This window comes from Leopardus geoffroyi, chromosome D2, assembly GCF_018350155.1.
Source record: "Leopardus geoffroyi isolate Oge1 chromosome D2, O.geoffroyi_Oge1_pat1.0, whole genome shotgun sequence".
Lineage (NCBI taxonomy): Eukaryota > Metazoa > Chordata > Mammalia > Carnivora > Felidae > Leopardus > Leopardus geoffroyi.
The window spans coordinates 59,146,721-59,164,218 of NC_059334.1; the positions used below are offsets into that span (position 1 = coordinate 59,146,721).

At 42.7% G+C, this 17,498-nt stretch overlaps 1 protein-coding gene across 3 annotated transcripts in view; it reads right to left on the minus strand.

Moving 5' to 3' along the window:
• LOC123576945 (dynamin binding protein) overlaps nt 1-17,498 on the minus strand; it is a 114,725-nt gene that overhangs the window by 26,446 nt on the left and 70,781 nt on the right. Inside the window, exon 1 of one of the 3 annotated variants that reach the window (XM_045438551.1) lies at nt 2,701-2,799. The exons of the other annotated variants lie outside the window; for them this stretch is intronic. The gene's annotated coding sequence lies outside the window, so the exon portion shown is untranslated. Of the gene's footprint in view, nt 1-2,700; nt 2,800-17,498 lie in introns of those variants that run through there. 3 annotated transcript variants of the gene reach the window in all.

Genomic DNA, 17,498 nt, shown 5'->3' on the forward strand with positions numbered 1-17,498 from the left:
AAATAAATGCCATGTGTGATTCTGAACTGAATCCTGATCTGGAGAACAAATTGGTACAAAGGACATTACTAGGACAATAGATGGAAGTTGAAATCTAGACTGTAAATTAGATAAATTATCAAATCAGTGAAAATTTTCCTAAAATGATAAATCTATGTAGGACATCCATGGTTCATACAAAATACACACTGAAGCTTATGAAAGGACATGATGTATGCAACCTATATTCAGTCAGAAAAGTGTGTGTGTGTGTGTGTGTGTGTGTGTATAGAGAGAGAGAAAAAATGAACACAAAAACACAGCAAAATGTTAAACACTGGTGCATATGAATAAAGGATACACAGGAGGTTGTTTGCACTACCGCAATAATCTGTAAAGTTTGTTTTTCAAAATAAAGTTTTAAAAAAAGACACAATAGAAAAATATTTTTCTTGAACTTTTTTTGGTAGAATGAATGACAAAATTTCAAGCATAACTCTCATTTCACTTGAGTGCTAAATCATAATCCTAAATTAATTATATATTTTCAATAGCCTTGTTTTACACTTTTTATGCAATTTCAAGCAATAGAATCTCAGTCTCAGTTATGGTTTCATAAGTGGCAAGTTGAGGGGCGCCTGGGTGGCTCAGTCGGTTAAGCATCCGACTTCAACTCAGGTCACGATCTCGTGGTCCGTGAGTTCGAGCCCCGCGTCGGGCTCTGGGCTGATGGCTTGGAGCCTGCTTCCAATTCTGTGTCTCCCTCTCTCTCTAACCCCTCTCCTGTTCATGCTCTGTCTCTGTCTCAAAAATAAATAAACAATAAAAAAAAATAAAGAGTCATAAGTGGCAAGTTGAGAAGAGAAACTCGTTTTTGAAATTTGTTATCTTTGGGGCACCTGGCTGGCTCAGTCGTTTAAGCATCCAATTCAGCTCAGGTCATTATCTCGCGGTTCGTGGGTTCGAGCCCCTCATCAGGTTCTGTGTTGGCAGTGCAGAATCTCTTGGGATTCTCTCTCTCTCTCTCTGCTCCTACCCCACTAGCTTTCTCTCTCTCGCTCAAAATAAATAAATTTTAAAAATAAAATAATTTATTATCTTTCTTATTTTAGTATTATTGACATACAACATTTATACTAGTTTCAGGCGTACAACATAATGATATTTTTAGAAGAAACTCATTTTTAATGTAGGGCTAAAAAGTTCTGAAAGGAAGAACATTTATTGAATCCCTATCGCATGCAATGAGCTTTACATATTTATGTCCGTGAACTCATTTAATATTCATGCCAAAACTCTGAAGTTGTATGATTACTCGACTTAATAGAAAATCTGGGTTTTGAGAAGTTGCCCCACTTGTCCCAGGTTATGTAGAGAGTAAATGGCAGCTGTGGAATTTGAATCTAAATACATCTCAATCCAAATCCTATGCACTTAATCCTGTACCATTTTGCCTCCCTAGCCTGGAATCTCAACTAGAAAAGGTCAGGGGTTTGTTTATTTGCTTCAAATCTTGAAAATTCTCTGGAAACGATTCTATCTCGGGAATCAAAGTTCTCTTAATTACGATAGTTGAAAGCTTAGAATACCACCAAGTACTCATCAATCAAACGCCAGCAACCTACACTAAGAAACTCAGATTTTTATAAAAAGAGAAAAAAACAAATGGTAACAATTCTTTTAACCTACCAGCATGCTTTTTCTTTTTCTTTTTTTTTTTTTTTTTTGCAGGTACATTTATAAACTCTTGGCCCGCCTTTAAATAAAAATAATAATAATAACAATAAAACAGGAACACTTTAGCATGATTTAAAACCCCTGTGGGATGTATCTGCAATTCTGACAAAATTATTCTACATGCTTCTGAAGATGTAGATGACCCTTCATGACCCCTCAAACTCTACACACATATGACTTCTCAAGATTAAGTCAAACTAGAAATATCTGACTTGAAATGACTCCAAATGTAAAACTCTTTTATTATTCCAAATATGTCCTAAGGAAAAAGTCTGATCTAAAATTTTAGTATCTGGGACAACCAAGTGAGAGAAGGTGGCCTCGCCGCTCGCCGAGCTGCAGCGGAGACGGGCTGTGAACCCTGCACTTCCCTACTCTAGCTGGGTGACCCCGGCAAGTCCACTCTTGCCTCTGGGCCTCAATGTCCTCATCCGTAAAATGAAGGTAATAATGTTCACTTTGCCAAGCTGCTGAGGGAATAAACAAGGTAATAACTGGACACAAGTTAGTTTTTTTCCCAACTTGGGTCAGAAAATGCTGTCCGCACCAGATTAAGGTAAAATGCACCACGTAGAAATGCTCTGTCCAGATACTACAACATTTTGCTTTTCCGTAAGAACAATAAAAGCTGAGGAAGCCCAGTAGCAGCCTACACTGCAGGGTGCGGACCAGATCCCACCCCACCCCCACCCCCCAGGATGGCCCTGGAGGTGTTTAGGAGCTGGAGCCTAGGCTGACTGCACAGATTTACTTTCTGGGATAAAACAATTTGTACTGGGTTGTATTTTCCTTTTGTTCCCCTACCCAGTCCCCCCGCCGCCCCCCCACCTCCCGCCCCACAAAACCTTGATCCCACCTCCTCTCAAGATCTCGCCAGCCCTCAGGTTAGTGCGCGTCATCAGGCTCCTTCCATCACTGAGGAAGGGATCCAGTGAACCCGCAACTCCACAAACCAAAGCAGAGCAGCAGAGAAAAGCCACTCACTTCTTCCTTCCTCTGAAAGCTGGCTCCAAGTTGGGTGGCGAAAATCTCAGAACTGCCCCAAGGTCCCAGGCTGACCCGGCTGCCCCACCTGTTGCCCCGGGCCCGGCATCCCAGGAGGCACCTGCGGCCCCAAAAGGCTGCGGTGAGGACGTGTGTGTCCCAGGGTAACCGGCCGAGTATGGTCTTCCCAGGGCTCTGGAATGCTCCGCAACCCCCAAATCCTTTGAATAGGGTAGGCATTTCCCCCAGGCTTTCCCACATTTACATATGAATCGCCCGAGCCCCCTAGGCTATCGCGCCGGGAGGTTCTAAAGGATGGAGCTGGAATCCTCCAGAGGGACCGAGCTACAGAAAGCTGCCCAGCTTTGCTCAGACCCCTTCCCCTCTCGCATTCCTTTCCTGCTCCTGACACCATCTCATTTTCACTTCAGGGGTTTTTAACCCAAGAATACTACCTCTCACTTTGCCTGCCCCTACTAAGCTTTGTTTGGGGGGGGATGCTCTTTTTAGGGAAGAATTCTGAAGGCCCATCCACCTCTCCCTTAAGAGGCCACGCTGTGAAGTGGGTGAACTTTGTCAATTTTGTCTGCCCTAGGACCTGGCTTTCTGCAGCATCCCCCTGCCCCCCAGGCCAGCCCACCAGGCTGGGGCTTTGCCCAGGGACCTGGACCTCCTTCTTTGGGGACCTTACCCTACTGCTAACAGAATGCAGATCTCAGCTGGGCTGCTCCCAGCACAGCAAGAACCACACAGAGTAGTTCACAGGGACCCGGAGCCCTGCTCACAGCTCACAAACACTGACACTTGGAAAGTAACTGGGAAAAAAAGAAAGTTGCAGAACAAAAGGTTATTTTTTGCAAGACAAAATAGAGAAAAGGGAAAAGAGAGAAAAAAGAAATCCTGCAAAAAATCACTACACATTTCCATAAATGGACATAATACAGAAGTCCAAAGGAAAAGGGATTGAAGGGGAACACACCGCCCTCACACCTCAAGGAGGGAATTGGATTGAGGGTAGAAGGCTCAATGGGGGCCTGAGCTGAATCAGCACTTAAAAAAATTTTTTTTTAATTTGTTATTTTTTTTATTTTTTATTTTTTAAAATTTACACCCAAATTAGTTAGCATATAGTGCAACAATGATTTCAGGAGTAGATTCCTTAATGCCCCTTACCCATTTAGCCCATTCCCCCTCCCACAACCCCTCCGGTAACCCTCTGTTTGTTCTCCGCATTTAAGAGTCTCTTCTGTTTTGTCCCCCTCCCTGTTTTTATATTAATTTTGTTTCCCTTCCCTTATGTTCATCTGTTTTATCCCTTAAAGTCCTCATATGAGTGAAGTCATATGATATTTGTCTTTCTCTGACTAATTTCACTTAGCATAATACCCCCCAGTTCCATCCATGTAGTTGCAAATAAAATTTTTTTTAACATTTATTTACTTTTGAGAGAGAGACAGATCATGAATGGGGAAGAGGCAGAGAGAAAGAGAAAGACAGAGAATCCGAAGCAGGCTCCAGGCTCTGAGCTGTCAGCACAGAGCTCCAGGACATGGGGACATGGGGCTCGAACTCAGTGCTTCAACTCACAAGCCCTGAGGTCATGACCTGAGCTGAAGTCGGATACTCAACCGACTAAGCCACCCAAGTGCCCCTGAATCAGCACTTTTTAATCTCACAAGAATCTATTAATGTATTGCCAGTAATTTAAAATAAACTGTCATACTAAGAAACGTCTGTATTGGTGAAATTTTGAGCAATCTCCGAGATGACAGATAAAGAGCCCTTCCCACCGTGTCTAAAATCTCACCGTTCACTTGTGAGGCCCATCTGGTTGGGAGCCCACATTGTGGCTTCCCTCCACCATCTAGCGCAGCTCCTTTCAGCTTTATGTTCTAACAAATACTTCTATGGCACTTTCTGTGTGTATAAAGTGCTGATCTAAGCACTTTATAAATACTGGCTTATTTAATCCTCATAACACCACAACCACACTGTGACCATTATACTGAGCAGGAATGAAGACAAACTCAGTAACTGGCCCAGTAAGCTCAAGACTGGCTCCTGTCTGGGCCCCTGACCAATAGCTACTCTGCCTCCAGGCCAATCATGGGAGTTGTGACCTAAATTCTACCTGTGGGTTCTGGGGGCCACCCAGTAGCTACTAACAAAACAGAGTGGCTCCAAAGCACAACTTAACCCCTGTAGAGCCACAGTTCACCCACCATTAAGTGAACAATTACGTATTGAAGCGTATCTGCATATGTTCCTGTGATTATATCTATAAAACCCCATTTAGTATCATGTAAATAATCCTTCAGACAGAATCAAATCTAGTACTGTAATACACAGTAAATATTCCATGGTATTCTGGATAGTTTATGGCTGAACACATGTGAAACAAAGGAAAAGACTTATCTTCTCCTGTCTTTTGACAGCTTTCTGACTTACATATCAATCATCTTTCCCAGGGAAGGGGAGAGCCCCCTTCACAAAACCTCAGCTCTTTCTTGTTAACCCTGAAAGACACGGTACCCAAAGGGATAGGGCAGCAGGTAGAAACTTTTAATGCTTTCTCTTCTTCTTTTTTTTTTTTTTTTTTTTCAACGTTTATTTCTTTTTGGGACAGAGAGAGACAGAGCATGAACGGGGGAGGGGCAGAGAGAGAGGGAGACACAGAATCGGAAACAGGCTCCAGGCTCTGAGCCATCAGCCCAGAGCCTGACGCGGGGCTCGAACTCACGGACAGCGAGATCGTGACCTGGCTGAAGTCGGACGCTCAACCGACTGCGCCACCCAGGCGCCCCTGCTTTCTCTTCTTCTTAAAAAAAAAAGTCAAACCTTTTAACCCAGGAGTCTACTTTTAGGAATTTATTACATGTAAATCATTGGACAAATGCACAAGATGTACATATAGGGAAGTTCTTCAATGTGTAAAAAAAATTTACAAACAGTCTAACCAGAAACTGCCAAACTTTCTCCAAAAAGTGGAAAAGTGGCCTGGTTAAATAAAGTATGTCATATATCTGTATGACAGACTACTATTGTAGACATTCAGTACACATTTATTTTTTTTTAAGTTCTTTTTTATTTATTTTGAGAGAGAGCGTGAGTATGAGTGGAGGAGGGACAGAGAAAGAGAAAGAGAGAGAGAGAGAGAGAGAGAGAGAGAGAGAGAGAATCCCAAGTAGCTCCATGCTGTTAGTGCAGGGCCAGATGTGGGGCTTGAAGTCACGAACTGTAAGATTATGAGATCATGCGCTGAGCCGCAACCAAGAATTGGGCGCTTGACCGACTGAGCCACTAAGGTACCCCTGAGTACACATTTATATTTATTAACATGGAATATTGTCTATGAAAAAGCATGTTACAAAATAGTTAAAGAACTGTAATTCTGTTAAAAAGGGAAAATACTTTCAGTGTGTATATTTGAAAATGCGGAAGTCTTGATAGTGATGGAAATTCAGGTATCTTTCCCTTTCTTTGACTGTATTTCCTAGTATTTCTACAGTGAACATGTAATGTTGATATAACAAAGAATAATAAAGTGGGGGGGGGGAACATCTGCTAGAAGATGAGAATATTCTAATACCAGCAGCTCTCAATTACTCTGTTAATCCATTTCAAATTCTTTCCTCGCTTTTTAATAACCTGAGGTTTCTTTCCTGACCTGAAGAACGTGGGCAAGGAGACACTGCTGAAGCAACAATTTGCCAGTCTCCTAAGAAAAGCAAAACCACACTGCCTTTTGTAAATTTGCTCTTCTTCCCCCCAGGCCGAACCGGAGGAATCAGAAATCCTGGTTTTCCTGATCTCCACACGACTCAGGCCAGGCCACCCAGCCCCCCACCAAGTCTTCACCTCCAGCACCTACAAAACTCTACTGGGAGAAGGTTTGCTCAAAGTAAAACGTCAGAGGCTGTGGTCACTGGCTTTTCCTCAGGGCTCACAGCCACCCAACTTCAGAGAGGAATCATCACATTTAGGTCCTAAATCTCAACAGCAACTGAAAAAAAACGTTCCCTGTGGCTTGTACTCATTAACCACCCGCCTACTTTGGCAAGCAGCTTCCAGCACAATCCCTGCTGGGAAAGTTTCCACCTCAGGGGAAGCTCAGCTCAAAATTTCACATTTCTCCTTTCCTTTTCCAGGCCCTGTGGCCTTCAGGAGGGCAAAGGAGTCAAGTGCCCAAAGTACAGGAGTCTGCAATTTCTTACACTGCCAGGATAGGAAGTTTAATTCTAGGACCAGCTCAAACACCATTTTTGGACACTTACCAAATACACATAAATCCTAGAGGGGTGTGCTGTTGGTGTGACATTATTATTATTATTTAATCCTTAGGCAGCAGAAATGAAATTATCAAGAGGGCAAAGATAGTTTTCATAAAATAATTCACTAAAAATAATTTATCACTGTTTAATAAGCAAGCTTTGATTATAGTCAACCAACAAAACTCTATACACAAAGCTTTATTTTCTAAGCACACACACATCTGATATTGTATTTACCAAGTCTCTTGAAGGAAGTTATTATTGCTCACATTTTACAAATGAGGAAACAGGGGCACAAACCAGTGAAATAGCTTGCCTGTGATCACAGGGCTGATAAAGCTACATATTCAAAACCAGCATCCCAGACCAGTGCTTTCCGTGAAGGGTCAAGGTCTGTTCTGGATTATTTCTTCTCTGTATGCACAGGTCCATTTCTGGCATTATATTTCCAATTTTAATAATGACACTACAGTGATGTTTCAAAATTTGCTCATGTCCGTGCCCCTCTGGCTATTTTTCTAACATACTCTATAAAACCAGACTTTCTTCAACTTCCGTGAGATGGTTTACTTTTAGTCCTTCCGTTTGCCCTCACAGTATTTTATGTATCTTTCATAACTGTGTAACTCCCCCACATCAATTCACCTGAATTATAATCTTGTTCAAGTTATAACTATAAAACTTATGAATATTTATTTTTTTAAGTTTATTTATTTATTTTGAGAGAGACAGAGTGCACACAAGTGGGGAGGGACAGAGAGAGAGAGAGAGAGGGACAGAATCCCAAGCAGGCTCCATGCTGTCAGCAGAGAACTCCATGTGAGGCTCGGACTTATGAACCATGAGATCATGACCTGAGCCAAAACCAAGAGTCTGCGCTTAACTGACTGAGCCACCCAGGGGCCCATCTATGAATATTTAATAGAGAGCTACCAGAGTGCTAGGCGATGGGGCAAACGTAGAGAAAGCTGAAATGCCCTCAAAAGCTTTCTTTAGTCTCATCAGGAAAGTCATTTCATCTGTCCCGTGTTCAAGAACAGCAAACAGAATAGGGCTAAACTAGATGTCTTTAAAGTTATTTCCATTTGACTTAATCTAGTTGAACAGGCAAAACATAAGTTCATGAAACAAAAGAATAGTAAAAAATTGAATCAACTTAAGCATTAAGGGTTTTGGTTATATTTATTTCAATGAACCCAATCTCTCAAAATAAAGATTATTTCCAAGTATGATCCAATATTTTGATGGTAAAATCTCATTAAACTTTGGATATCTGTCATTATATACTAGTATCTTATTTTCTAGTTGACACATGGAAAAATATAAAACCTCAATACAAGGAAAATATAAATCATGTTTTCCCTAGGACCCCAATCATAAGTGCCATGTTGGTTTAAACAAGCTCTGGGCATCTCCTAGATCTCCCCTGGCTTCCATTTTGGGCCTGTCAATGATGCCACTTCTAGATCTTGAGAGGGCAGCAGGTGTAGTGAATATAGCCCTCAAACTACAAACGCCCTGGTATCGAGCCCTGCCTCCCCTCCTACCTGTGTGATCTTAGACATGTTACATGACCTCTCTGGGCCATTGTTTCCATGTATATGTAACAAAGGGGCCTTGTTGGTCACTTCCAAGATCTAAAATCTTACATGACTTCCTACTCTGTTACTTAACTTACTCCTCTCAGTTTGGAGTAACCACATCAACTTCTTTTTTTTTTTTTTTTTAACGTTTATTTATTTTTGAGACAGAGAGAGATAGAGCATGAACGGGGGAGGGTCAGAGAGAGAGGGAGACACAGAATCTAAAACAGTCTCCAGGCTCTGAGCTGTCAGCACAGAGCCCGACGTGGGGCTGGAACCCACGAACTGCGAGATCTTGACCTGAGCTGAAGTCGGACGCTTAGACAACTGAGCCACCCAGGCACCCCAACCACATCAACTTCTAACTAGTCCCACAAGAAGTGCCGCTTGTATGTGTCTTTGGACACATGTAGACAGTTGGCCACTTCCTTTAGTGAGCCCTGAGGACTAGGCATATGCTGCGATTATTATGGAACCTAGAACAGTATACTTCCAGTATTTGTTTCCTTCTTAATCCTTGAACATGACAAGCTCAGCTGGTGTCCCTGCCTTTCTGCTCACCTACTGTCCTTTAAGCCCAGCCATACAAAGGCCTCTCTAGTCCCTGGATTAGACTTTTCTCTCAACTTCCCTCCTTAAGCAGCAATACAAAATAATAGGTACTATTTTATCTTTTTTTAAAAAAACACTGCCAAGTCACATTTATTCTAGGTGTGTGATGCCAGTTCAACTTTTGAAAATCAAATCATATGACCAAGTCAATCGATAGAGAAAAAAATACATCTGTAAAAATCTGACATCCATATACAGTAATAAGTACCAGAAAACTAGGAATAGAGCAGAACTATCTCAATTTGGAATAGAACACTGTATTAAAACCCTAGGGTTTTTACTTTTTGATGTACATATTCTGTGCCCCAAAATAGAATTTGACAACACACATTCACTGAGCACCTACGATATGCCAAGTATTGCTGGGTTCTAGAAACGCTACCTTTACCACCATCACAAAGCTTAGACTCCACTGGACTTTTGTGCATACCTAATCCATAAGTTCTTAGCACAGCAACTGGTACTTAATAAATGGCAACAATTATTATAACTTAGAGTGCCCTGAGCACTACTCTGCTATAGCTGGGATAGAAGACATTACCCAAAATTTTTTTTTAATTTTTTTTTTTTTTTTTTTTTTTAGGGAGGAGAGGAGAGAGAGAATCTTAAGCAGGCTCCATGCCCAGTGTGGAGTTTGCCACCAGGCTCAATCTCACAACCCTTTGATCATGACCTGAGCTACAAAAATCAAGAGTCAGATGCTTGTGGTGCCTGGGTGGCTTAGTCGGTTGAGCATCCAACTCTTGATTTTTAGCTCAGGTAATGCTCTTATGGTTTGTAGGATTGAGTCCTGGGTCAGACTCTGCACTCACAGCACAGATCCTGCTTGGGATTCTCCCTCTTCCTCTCTCTCTGCCCCTCCCCTGCTCACTCTCTCTCAAAATAAATTAATTAATTAAAAAAAAAAACAGTCGGATGCTTAACCGACTGAGCCACCCAGGCGCCCCTACCCAAAGATTTTTGAAAAATCATGAACTATCCTAACTTTTATGAAAATTTCAGTTACAATTTTGTACATAGTTACCCCTATGGCACTGGGGTAAATGAGGTTTAAATCTTCTTTTATGCAGGGCAGGGGCTGGAGAGCAAGAAAACTGAATTCCCTATCTCCAAATCACTGAGGAAAGAGCTAGAAGAATTCTCTAATATTTTTTGTCTAAGTATTGCTGTAAGGTCAGCACTGAGTAGAAGCATCTCCACATTTCAGTAGATACTAAGACGCACAGTTTTGCACATTTTAGCATTTCTGAAAGCAAGATATGTTTTCCAAGTAATAGCATGCTAATGTTTAATCAGAAGTTTTCTTTCTATTGGTACATACAATCATTCAGTGTCTTATAACAGATGGTGTTTTAGATTCAATGAAATGCAATATATTCTATCGGTCTCCTCTTGGTTTATGATAAGAAAAAAATGGGTTTCTTAAAAAAAAGAAAAAGAAAAAAGGGGTTTCTTGATATGGTGGAATGAGGTCCGCTGTGGAACCATGTATACAGACATGTCCCTTCCCACCAGAAATCACTGTGCGTGGGCACTATGGCTTTACAGCCTGATGGTCATGCCCAGCATGGACACTTCCTGGTTTCTCAGGAAATAATCAAATTGGAAAGCTCTGGGGGATCAGGCTGGGTATGTCAAGTTTCTGAGCTCCCACTTTGACATTCCATTTAAGGCTAGGCCTGCCATGGTTTTGCAAGTTAGCAGCTTTGATTCACCCCTCCTCCCACTGCACCCTCTAATATCCCCAGGTCCCTGTGAAAGGAGATGCCCCACAAGGGCACCTCTTCCTATCCACACTCGACATCTTGCCTTTCCTTCATATCTTTTGCTTTTACAGAGACCTGGAATCTTCCCAGGCCAATATTCCTATGTTTTTGATGAAATATTATACAAAAACAATTTAGGTAATGGCTTGTGGAAAAAACATACAACCTTCCTTGAGAATACAGCTCCTGATGGCAGAGGCAAGGTCTTTGGGTTGGGTGGGAGTCTGCCAGACTGGATCATTCCAACCACAGGATCATCTTATTTTCTTTCCCAGACTTCAATTCTCTCCCAGCTCTTGGGGATATATGGCCCTACATATATTGCCTTTTGCCTCCACATATTTACCCTTTCCTCTCCTTTACCTCCTACCTACCCATCTATCCTCCAACAAGCAACACCTTGATTTTAAAAAGTAAACACATGAAATCCGTGTCCAACTCTGTGCCCCTTCAGCTACAGTCACAGGTCTTTGGTTCTTTTTGTGAGAGGTCTTGAAAGAGTGGTCTTCATGCCCTCCTTCTATGACTGCATCCCCCATATAAGTCCTTTGCAAGTAATTCTGAATCATCACGGTTGCAACAATATTGTCTTTTCAGTCAACCAACAGCCTCTTCGACAAATCCAATGGCATTATCCTTGATTTCCTTGGGCCACTTCAAAGCACTGGCCATTCTCTCTTATTTTAAATTCTCTGGTTTTCTCCTGACCTCTTCATATGATCTCTCCCTATGCCTCTTGCTGGCCTCCCTCCTCCTCCCCCTTCCCCCAAACTGTGGCTCAGTTCTCAGACACCTGATCTTCTCCCTAGTTGCTCCTTTCCTCAGAGAACGTATCCACTCACAGTTTCAGTGATTACAAGCGAGGAGATGATTCCCCACAGGCAGATCCAGCTTGCCTTATTCCTCAGGCTCTGCTCCAAACTAGCATCTGGTTTCTAAGATTTTAATACTCCAGTCTCCACACACTGTGGTTCCTCCTTGTCACCACAACCATGTATCTTTGCTTATAAAGTTTCCCCAACCAGTAATGTTCTCCCTGCTTCTCTCTGCCTACGTCAACCTCCATTACTCACTCTCTTCAGCTTTAGCTCAAGTTCAAACATCTTCCTTTGAAGATGTTTTTTTCCCATAACTCAAGACTGAGCTTTCCCCCTTCTGACTGTCCACAGCATTCACCATCTAAACCAAATACTCGTGTACTTTATTACATTATTCATATTTTTACATTTGCCTCTTCAATTGATCTGGAAACTTCTGTGTGTGTGTTGGGGGTGGGGGAGGCATCCTTCTCCGGATACCCCCAATACGTGGCACAGTGCTGAGTACAAGTTCTAGTTACCAAATCCCTGTTGAACTGCATTCAAAGGGGACGTGGGATCTGTATACTGGTGAAAGGATGATGGCAGCTCATGTTTATTTTGCATTACTACACGCCAGGTTCTACTGTGCGGTTCTAGGTACTTCTGTATCTATAAACTCACTTAACCCTCATAATACTGCCACATAGTTACATCATCTGGTTTTACTGATGAAGAAACTGCAACAGAGGGATTAAATAATTTATACAAGTTTACACAGGCAATAGGGCCAAGTAGGGGAAAGGTATCTAATAGTTCCCCTTATAGGACTTATAAAATTGTATTTTAATTATTTGTTTATATGCTGTTTTCTGTTTGAAACCACAAGTTCCTGAACACAGGCGCAAGTCTTATCCATCTTCTCCAGTGTCTCAATAGGGACACAGCTGGCATTTTGGCCAGGACAATTCTACATTGCATAGGACAGGTCTACACACTGAAGAATTTTAGAGTCCCTGGCCTTTGCCTTCTAAGCCCAAGTAGTCCTTGTACCCTGCCACTGTAACAGCCAAAAGATACCTCCACCCAGTTCCACATCCTGGGGTTGGTCTGGGCCAGCCAAGCCTCAGAACACCTGCCCCCTCGAGCCCACTGCATACCAAATCGGCACCATCAGTCATCCATGTAGCCGTGATTTCAACCAGGTGACCCCCCTATCCTGGACTTCACCTCTACCATTTGGACCAGGGATTTGTACCTAATCAATGAATGGTTAGTTCATATGATGAGGACTAAAAAAAACACAAGGTGAGTCAATTACACTCACTCTCCTGGGAATCTGAATTATGAACTATCAGCCGGGTCAGACAGAAATAGAAGCAGAAGTTGCAATAATGTCGCAAAGACTGTTGGGACGAGTATGGTTATATGTAATGAAAAGTGAAGAGGGTGCAGAAACTATGAGTAAATGGGAAGTGCTGGTCTGCAATAAGAGGCGACCATGCAGAAGTTCAGAGAAGGGTACAAACGTCATGAGAAAGATGGTCCCTGAAGGAGACGCAGAAAGTGAAGAGCTGGGCCCAAGGGCAGCTGGTTGCAGCCCACTTGTACCGGAACAGTAGCCTCATCCCTCCTCAGGATCTTCAGGCAATCTAGGTGGAACCAGAACGTAACACAGTGTTTGGTGCTCAGTACGGTTCTGTTAGATAAAAATAGATGAGTGGCTAATATTTATTATAAGAGAATGAAATTAGAGAGAGCGGCACAAGGTGCTCTGAGAATGTCCAGCACGTAAATGACAGTGGTTCCACCAGCACGACTCATCCTACCCACAGTGAAATTCCACAGTCTGTTTTGCTGGCCATTAGTTACTGCTCAGTTAATTCCCAGGAGTATGGCCCCTGTCTCCAGAGTGGCAGAGACCTCTTGGCATCTATTGCGCTCATGGCTTCTAATCAGCATATGAAATTAGCCAGGATGAAGAGCTAATGTCTTGGATTGACTGGCAGACATTTTATTCCAATAGTTTGAATACAGTCTGCAGCTACAAAGACATCATGTTTGTATACTTGCAGTGAAAAGAAATCTTGACCCACAGAGTCCTAAAAACTGCGCTACCTGTGGAACACTGGCAAAAGTACCTTCAAATCTGTGCTGGTTTTTATCATCTTGGGAGAGAACAAAACAGATTTCCCTGGATTCTGCTGTTCCACGGCAATTACTGTCCAAACTTTAAAGGAATCGAGAGTATATCTTCATCACCACTTCCCTCCTAAACCCCATGTAATGTGCTTTGCACCTTGGTTGCTCCTCTTCTTCACCCCATCTGGCAAATGCAAGGTCTTTCTTTGGTCCACACGCCTCCCGTATCTCTGCTGCATGTTACAGCCTACGCCCCCCTCCACTTGAAGTCTCTCCCCTGACTTCCCTAATACAATACTTTCTGCTTTTTTTTTTTCTAATTTTTTTTTTCAACGTTTATTTATTTTTTTTTTGTGGGGGGGGGGGGACAGAGAGAGACAGAGCATGAACGGGGGAGGGGCAGAGAGAGAGAGGGAGACACAGAATCGGAAACAGGCTCCAGGCTCTGAGCCATCAGCCCAGAGCCCGACACGGGGCTCAGACTCACGGACCGCGAGATCGTGACCTGGCTGAAGTCGGACGCTTAACCAACTGCGCCACCCAGGCGCCCCAATACTTTCTGCTTTTTCTAGGTTCATTTATATGGCATGAACGCAGAGCTGTGCTTCTGGCTTCAACCCTGGTGACGCAGTAAAAGCACTGGTCTGGGCATCGGGAGACCTGGATTCTATTCCTGACCTAGGGACTGATTTGGGACATATATTTCAATTTCTCTGCGCTCCATCTCTTTGGTTATAAAAACGGTGGGTCAGATTTAAGTGTTTTTCAAACTTTTTTTTTTTTTAACGGTAGCCCACACTTTACACTGTGATTCAGTATATACATGACATGTAACACGTGCGTGTGGATACACACACGTTCACACACACACATGAAAGTATCACATGCATACTTTTCCTACACGAGATGCGCTACGAAATTTTCTACTCACTTTTATTTTTCAAGAATGCTGCTTATAACCCACGGAAGAGACTTTAAGACCCAGTCATGGGTGGTTACCCATTATTTATAAAACACTGGGCTTGCTGATGTGTAGTGAGACAGGAGGATGCTACTGAGCCCTCCAATCCTGAACCTCCAAGCCTGGACTCTCACCTGAATTCCATGTCCTATTCCTCTCTGTAACAGTTCCTCATTTACATATCCTAATATCACTTAACCCATAGTTAACACGGAAATTGAGGCACCGCGTCCCTTTCCCATCACAACCATTTATGTTACTAGCAAGTGTAAACCCTTGGTGCCGACTTTTGGTCTAGCAATGGGAGAGCAGCTTACATCGTACCAACCTCCCTATCGATAACTATTAGCAACCCTGGATAAGGCATTTTTTTAAAGTAACTGTGTGAAGGTATTGGAAAGCAACCAAAAGCAGGCCGAAAACTAGAGGGGATAGGACTCAAAACAAGGGATGCAAACTAGGTAAGATCTATATTTATCCAATTTTTACTCCCTGAAGTCAATCCCTAGTCTTCTAGAATGTGGGGAAAATCAAGCAAAAATGGAAAGCCAACAACTGGCAATCTTATTGGGCTGAAGAGTCAAAGGCTCATTTCTGGGGCTGTGAAGTGGCTAGGTATTATGAGTGAAATCCTGGAAAAGAGGAAGCCACAGAGAGAGCAGCCCAAAATCTGTGCAGAAATTCCCCTCAAATCCTTGAACTATGCATGCAGGTGATGAGACTCCGGGAAGCCAGCAGAAAGCAGTAACAGCTAGAGGCCAAAAAGCCTGGCAGATATTCACAACTGCTTGGGGCTGAGAAGACACGGCTTGAAATTTGAGTCCCTCTAAGTTAAGAGATTCAACAAACACTTCATGTTGCACTGAAATATCAAAAAAGCTGCACCCTAGAAGTAAGACCCACCTCTCAGGAGGAGGGGCCCACACCCTAGGACTAAGGGCAAAACCCTAACAGGCATGCCCTAACAATCTCTAAGCCTGAGGCCTCCATAGGAGAATGAACTGATAAGGCAGGTGAGGGAAGGGCACATTATGGTAGAAGGACTTGGTTTCTAGCTTGAGAGACAGGCTGGGAGTGGCCATTAGATAGCACCTTGTTTCTCAGATGGAGTAGGGGGAGGCAGGGGAGGGTGGGAGAGGAGGAAGGGATGGGACATTCCACATAGATAATCACACCTGCAGACACAGGGCCTGAGGGCAGATGTTCAGTGGGGGTCAATCTGGATCTCAGGAGAGAGGGGACCATGCAGTGATAGACTGGTGGAATAACTTGTAAGGCTGAAGGGAGGCGGGTGGACAAAAGACCAAGAAATCACAATTTATGAGCACCTACTATGTTCCAGGCATGTCTTTAAGGGTTTTATTTATGTTCTCTCACTGACACAGGTGTCATTATCTTCATTTTATAAATAAGGAATCCGAAGCTCAGAGAGATTAGGTAATTCACCTCAAGTTATACTATTAGTAAATGGTGGGGCTGAGACGTGAACTCCCAGCAGAAGACAGACTCTAACACTTGTTTCTGTAATTACATGTTATAACTGTAACGTTCAGCAAGGACAGTGGTGCCTGTGCTGTGAGACAGCCAGCAAAGAATGTTAGAAAGCAAAAGGATTTCAGGGCAGACTAAGATTCTGTTATAGACCAAGGAGGACACTAGTGGTATAAACTAGGGATGTCAATTAAGCTAAATAGGAATACCATCAAAACTGAAGCCCTCGAATATAAAGAGAGAGTTGTAAAAATGTAAGTGACAGAAGGGGGGACTGAGCTGGTTTAAGAGAGATCATAGGGCAAATTGCACCACTCGGGAGAGAAGGGCTTGACTCTTGTTAAGTCAGACAGAGTAAACACACTTAGATTACACTTAGGAGGCTTAATACAATAAGGAACTAAAGATAGGAAACAAAGTTCATGTACGGAACAGATGTGGGGGAAGGGAATAGGAGCAATACAAAAACCAACATAAGGAATCACAGAATCACTTGTGTAATTGTGTGTGTGTGTGTGTGTGTGTGTTTGTGTGTGTGTGTGTGTGTTGATTGTTGTTGATTTGAACTGGAAGGAATTTAGAAGTCATTCAATCCCTATCATCTCAGAGCAAAAACACACCTAGAAAAAAATGGCTAGCTGCTAAATACCTCAGCCTTCCAATTAAAGCCGGGTTTAGTTTCATTTTTATCTTTATAAATGCAGGTGGAGACCCTGATTTATCCAAAACAATGCCCTGGAAATTCTGGTTAGGTTAAGCCTGTGCCGGAAGATCGCAGGATAAAACACTGGCAGTTCTGGGGTCTACCAGGGACTTGTCATGCCCCCACCAACAGTGAGCCTGTTCTGAAGATCTAGATGAGAGACTTCCCACTCAGGAGGAAGGTGTGAGATGGAGTTTCTAGATCATTCACATTTTCTGACTCTAACCCTTATCCTCTGCTCATAACCTACACCACCCTCAAATCGGCCTCCACCAGAAAGTTGGCTTCGTGAGAGAATAGCGTAAATAAAAAGAAAGACTTAACAGGGAATCCAGTAATTATAAAAACAACCACAACAAAACAAAACAAAATGAACATAATTCATTTCAGAGAACAGCAGAAGACAAACTGGCAAGAAAGAAACAACCTCTACATTATACAAGACTCTTAATGTATCATGTTACAAAAACTT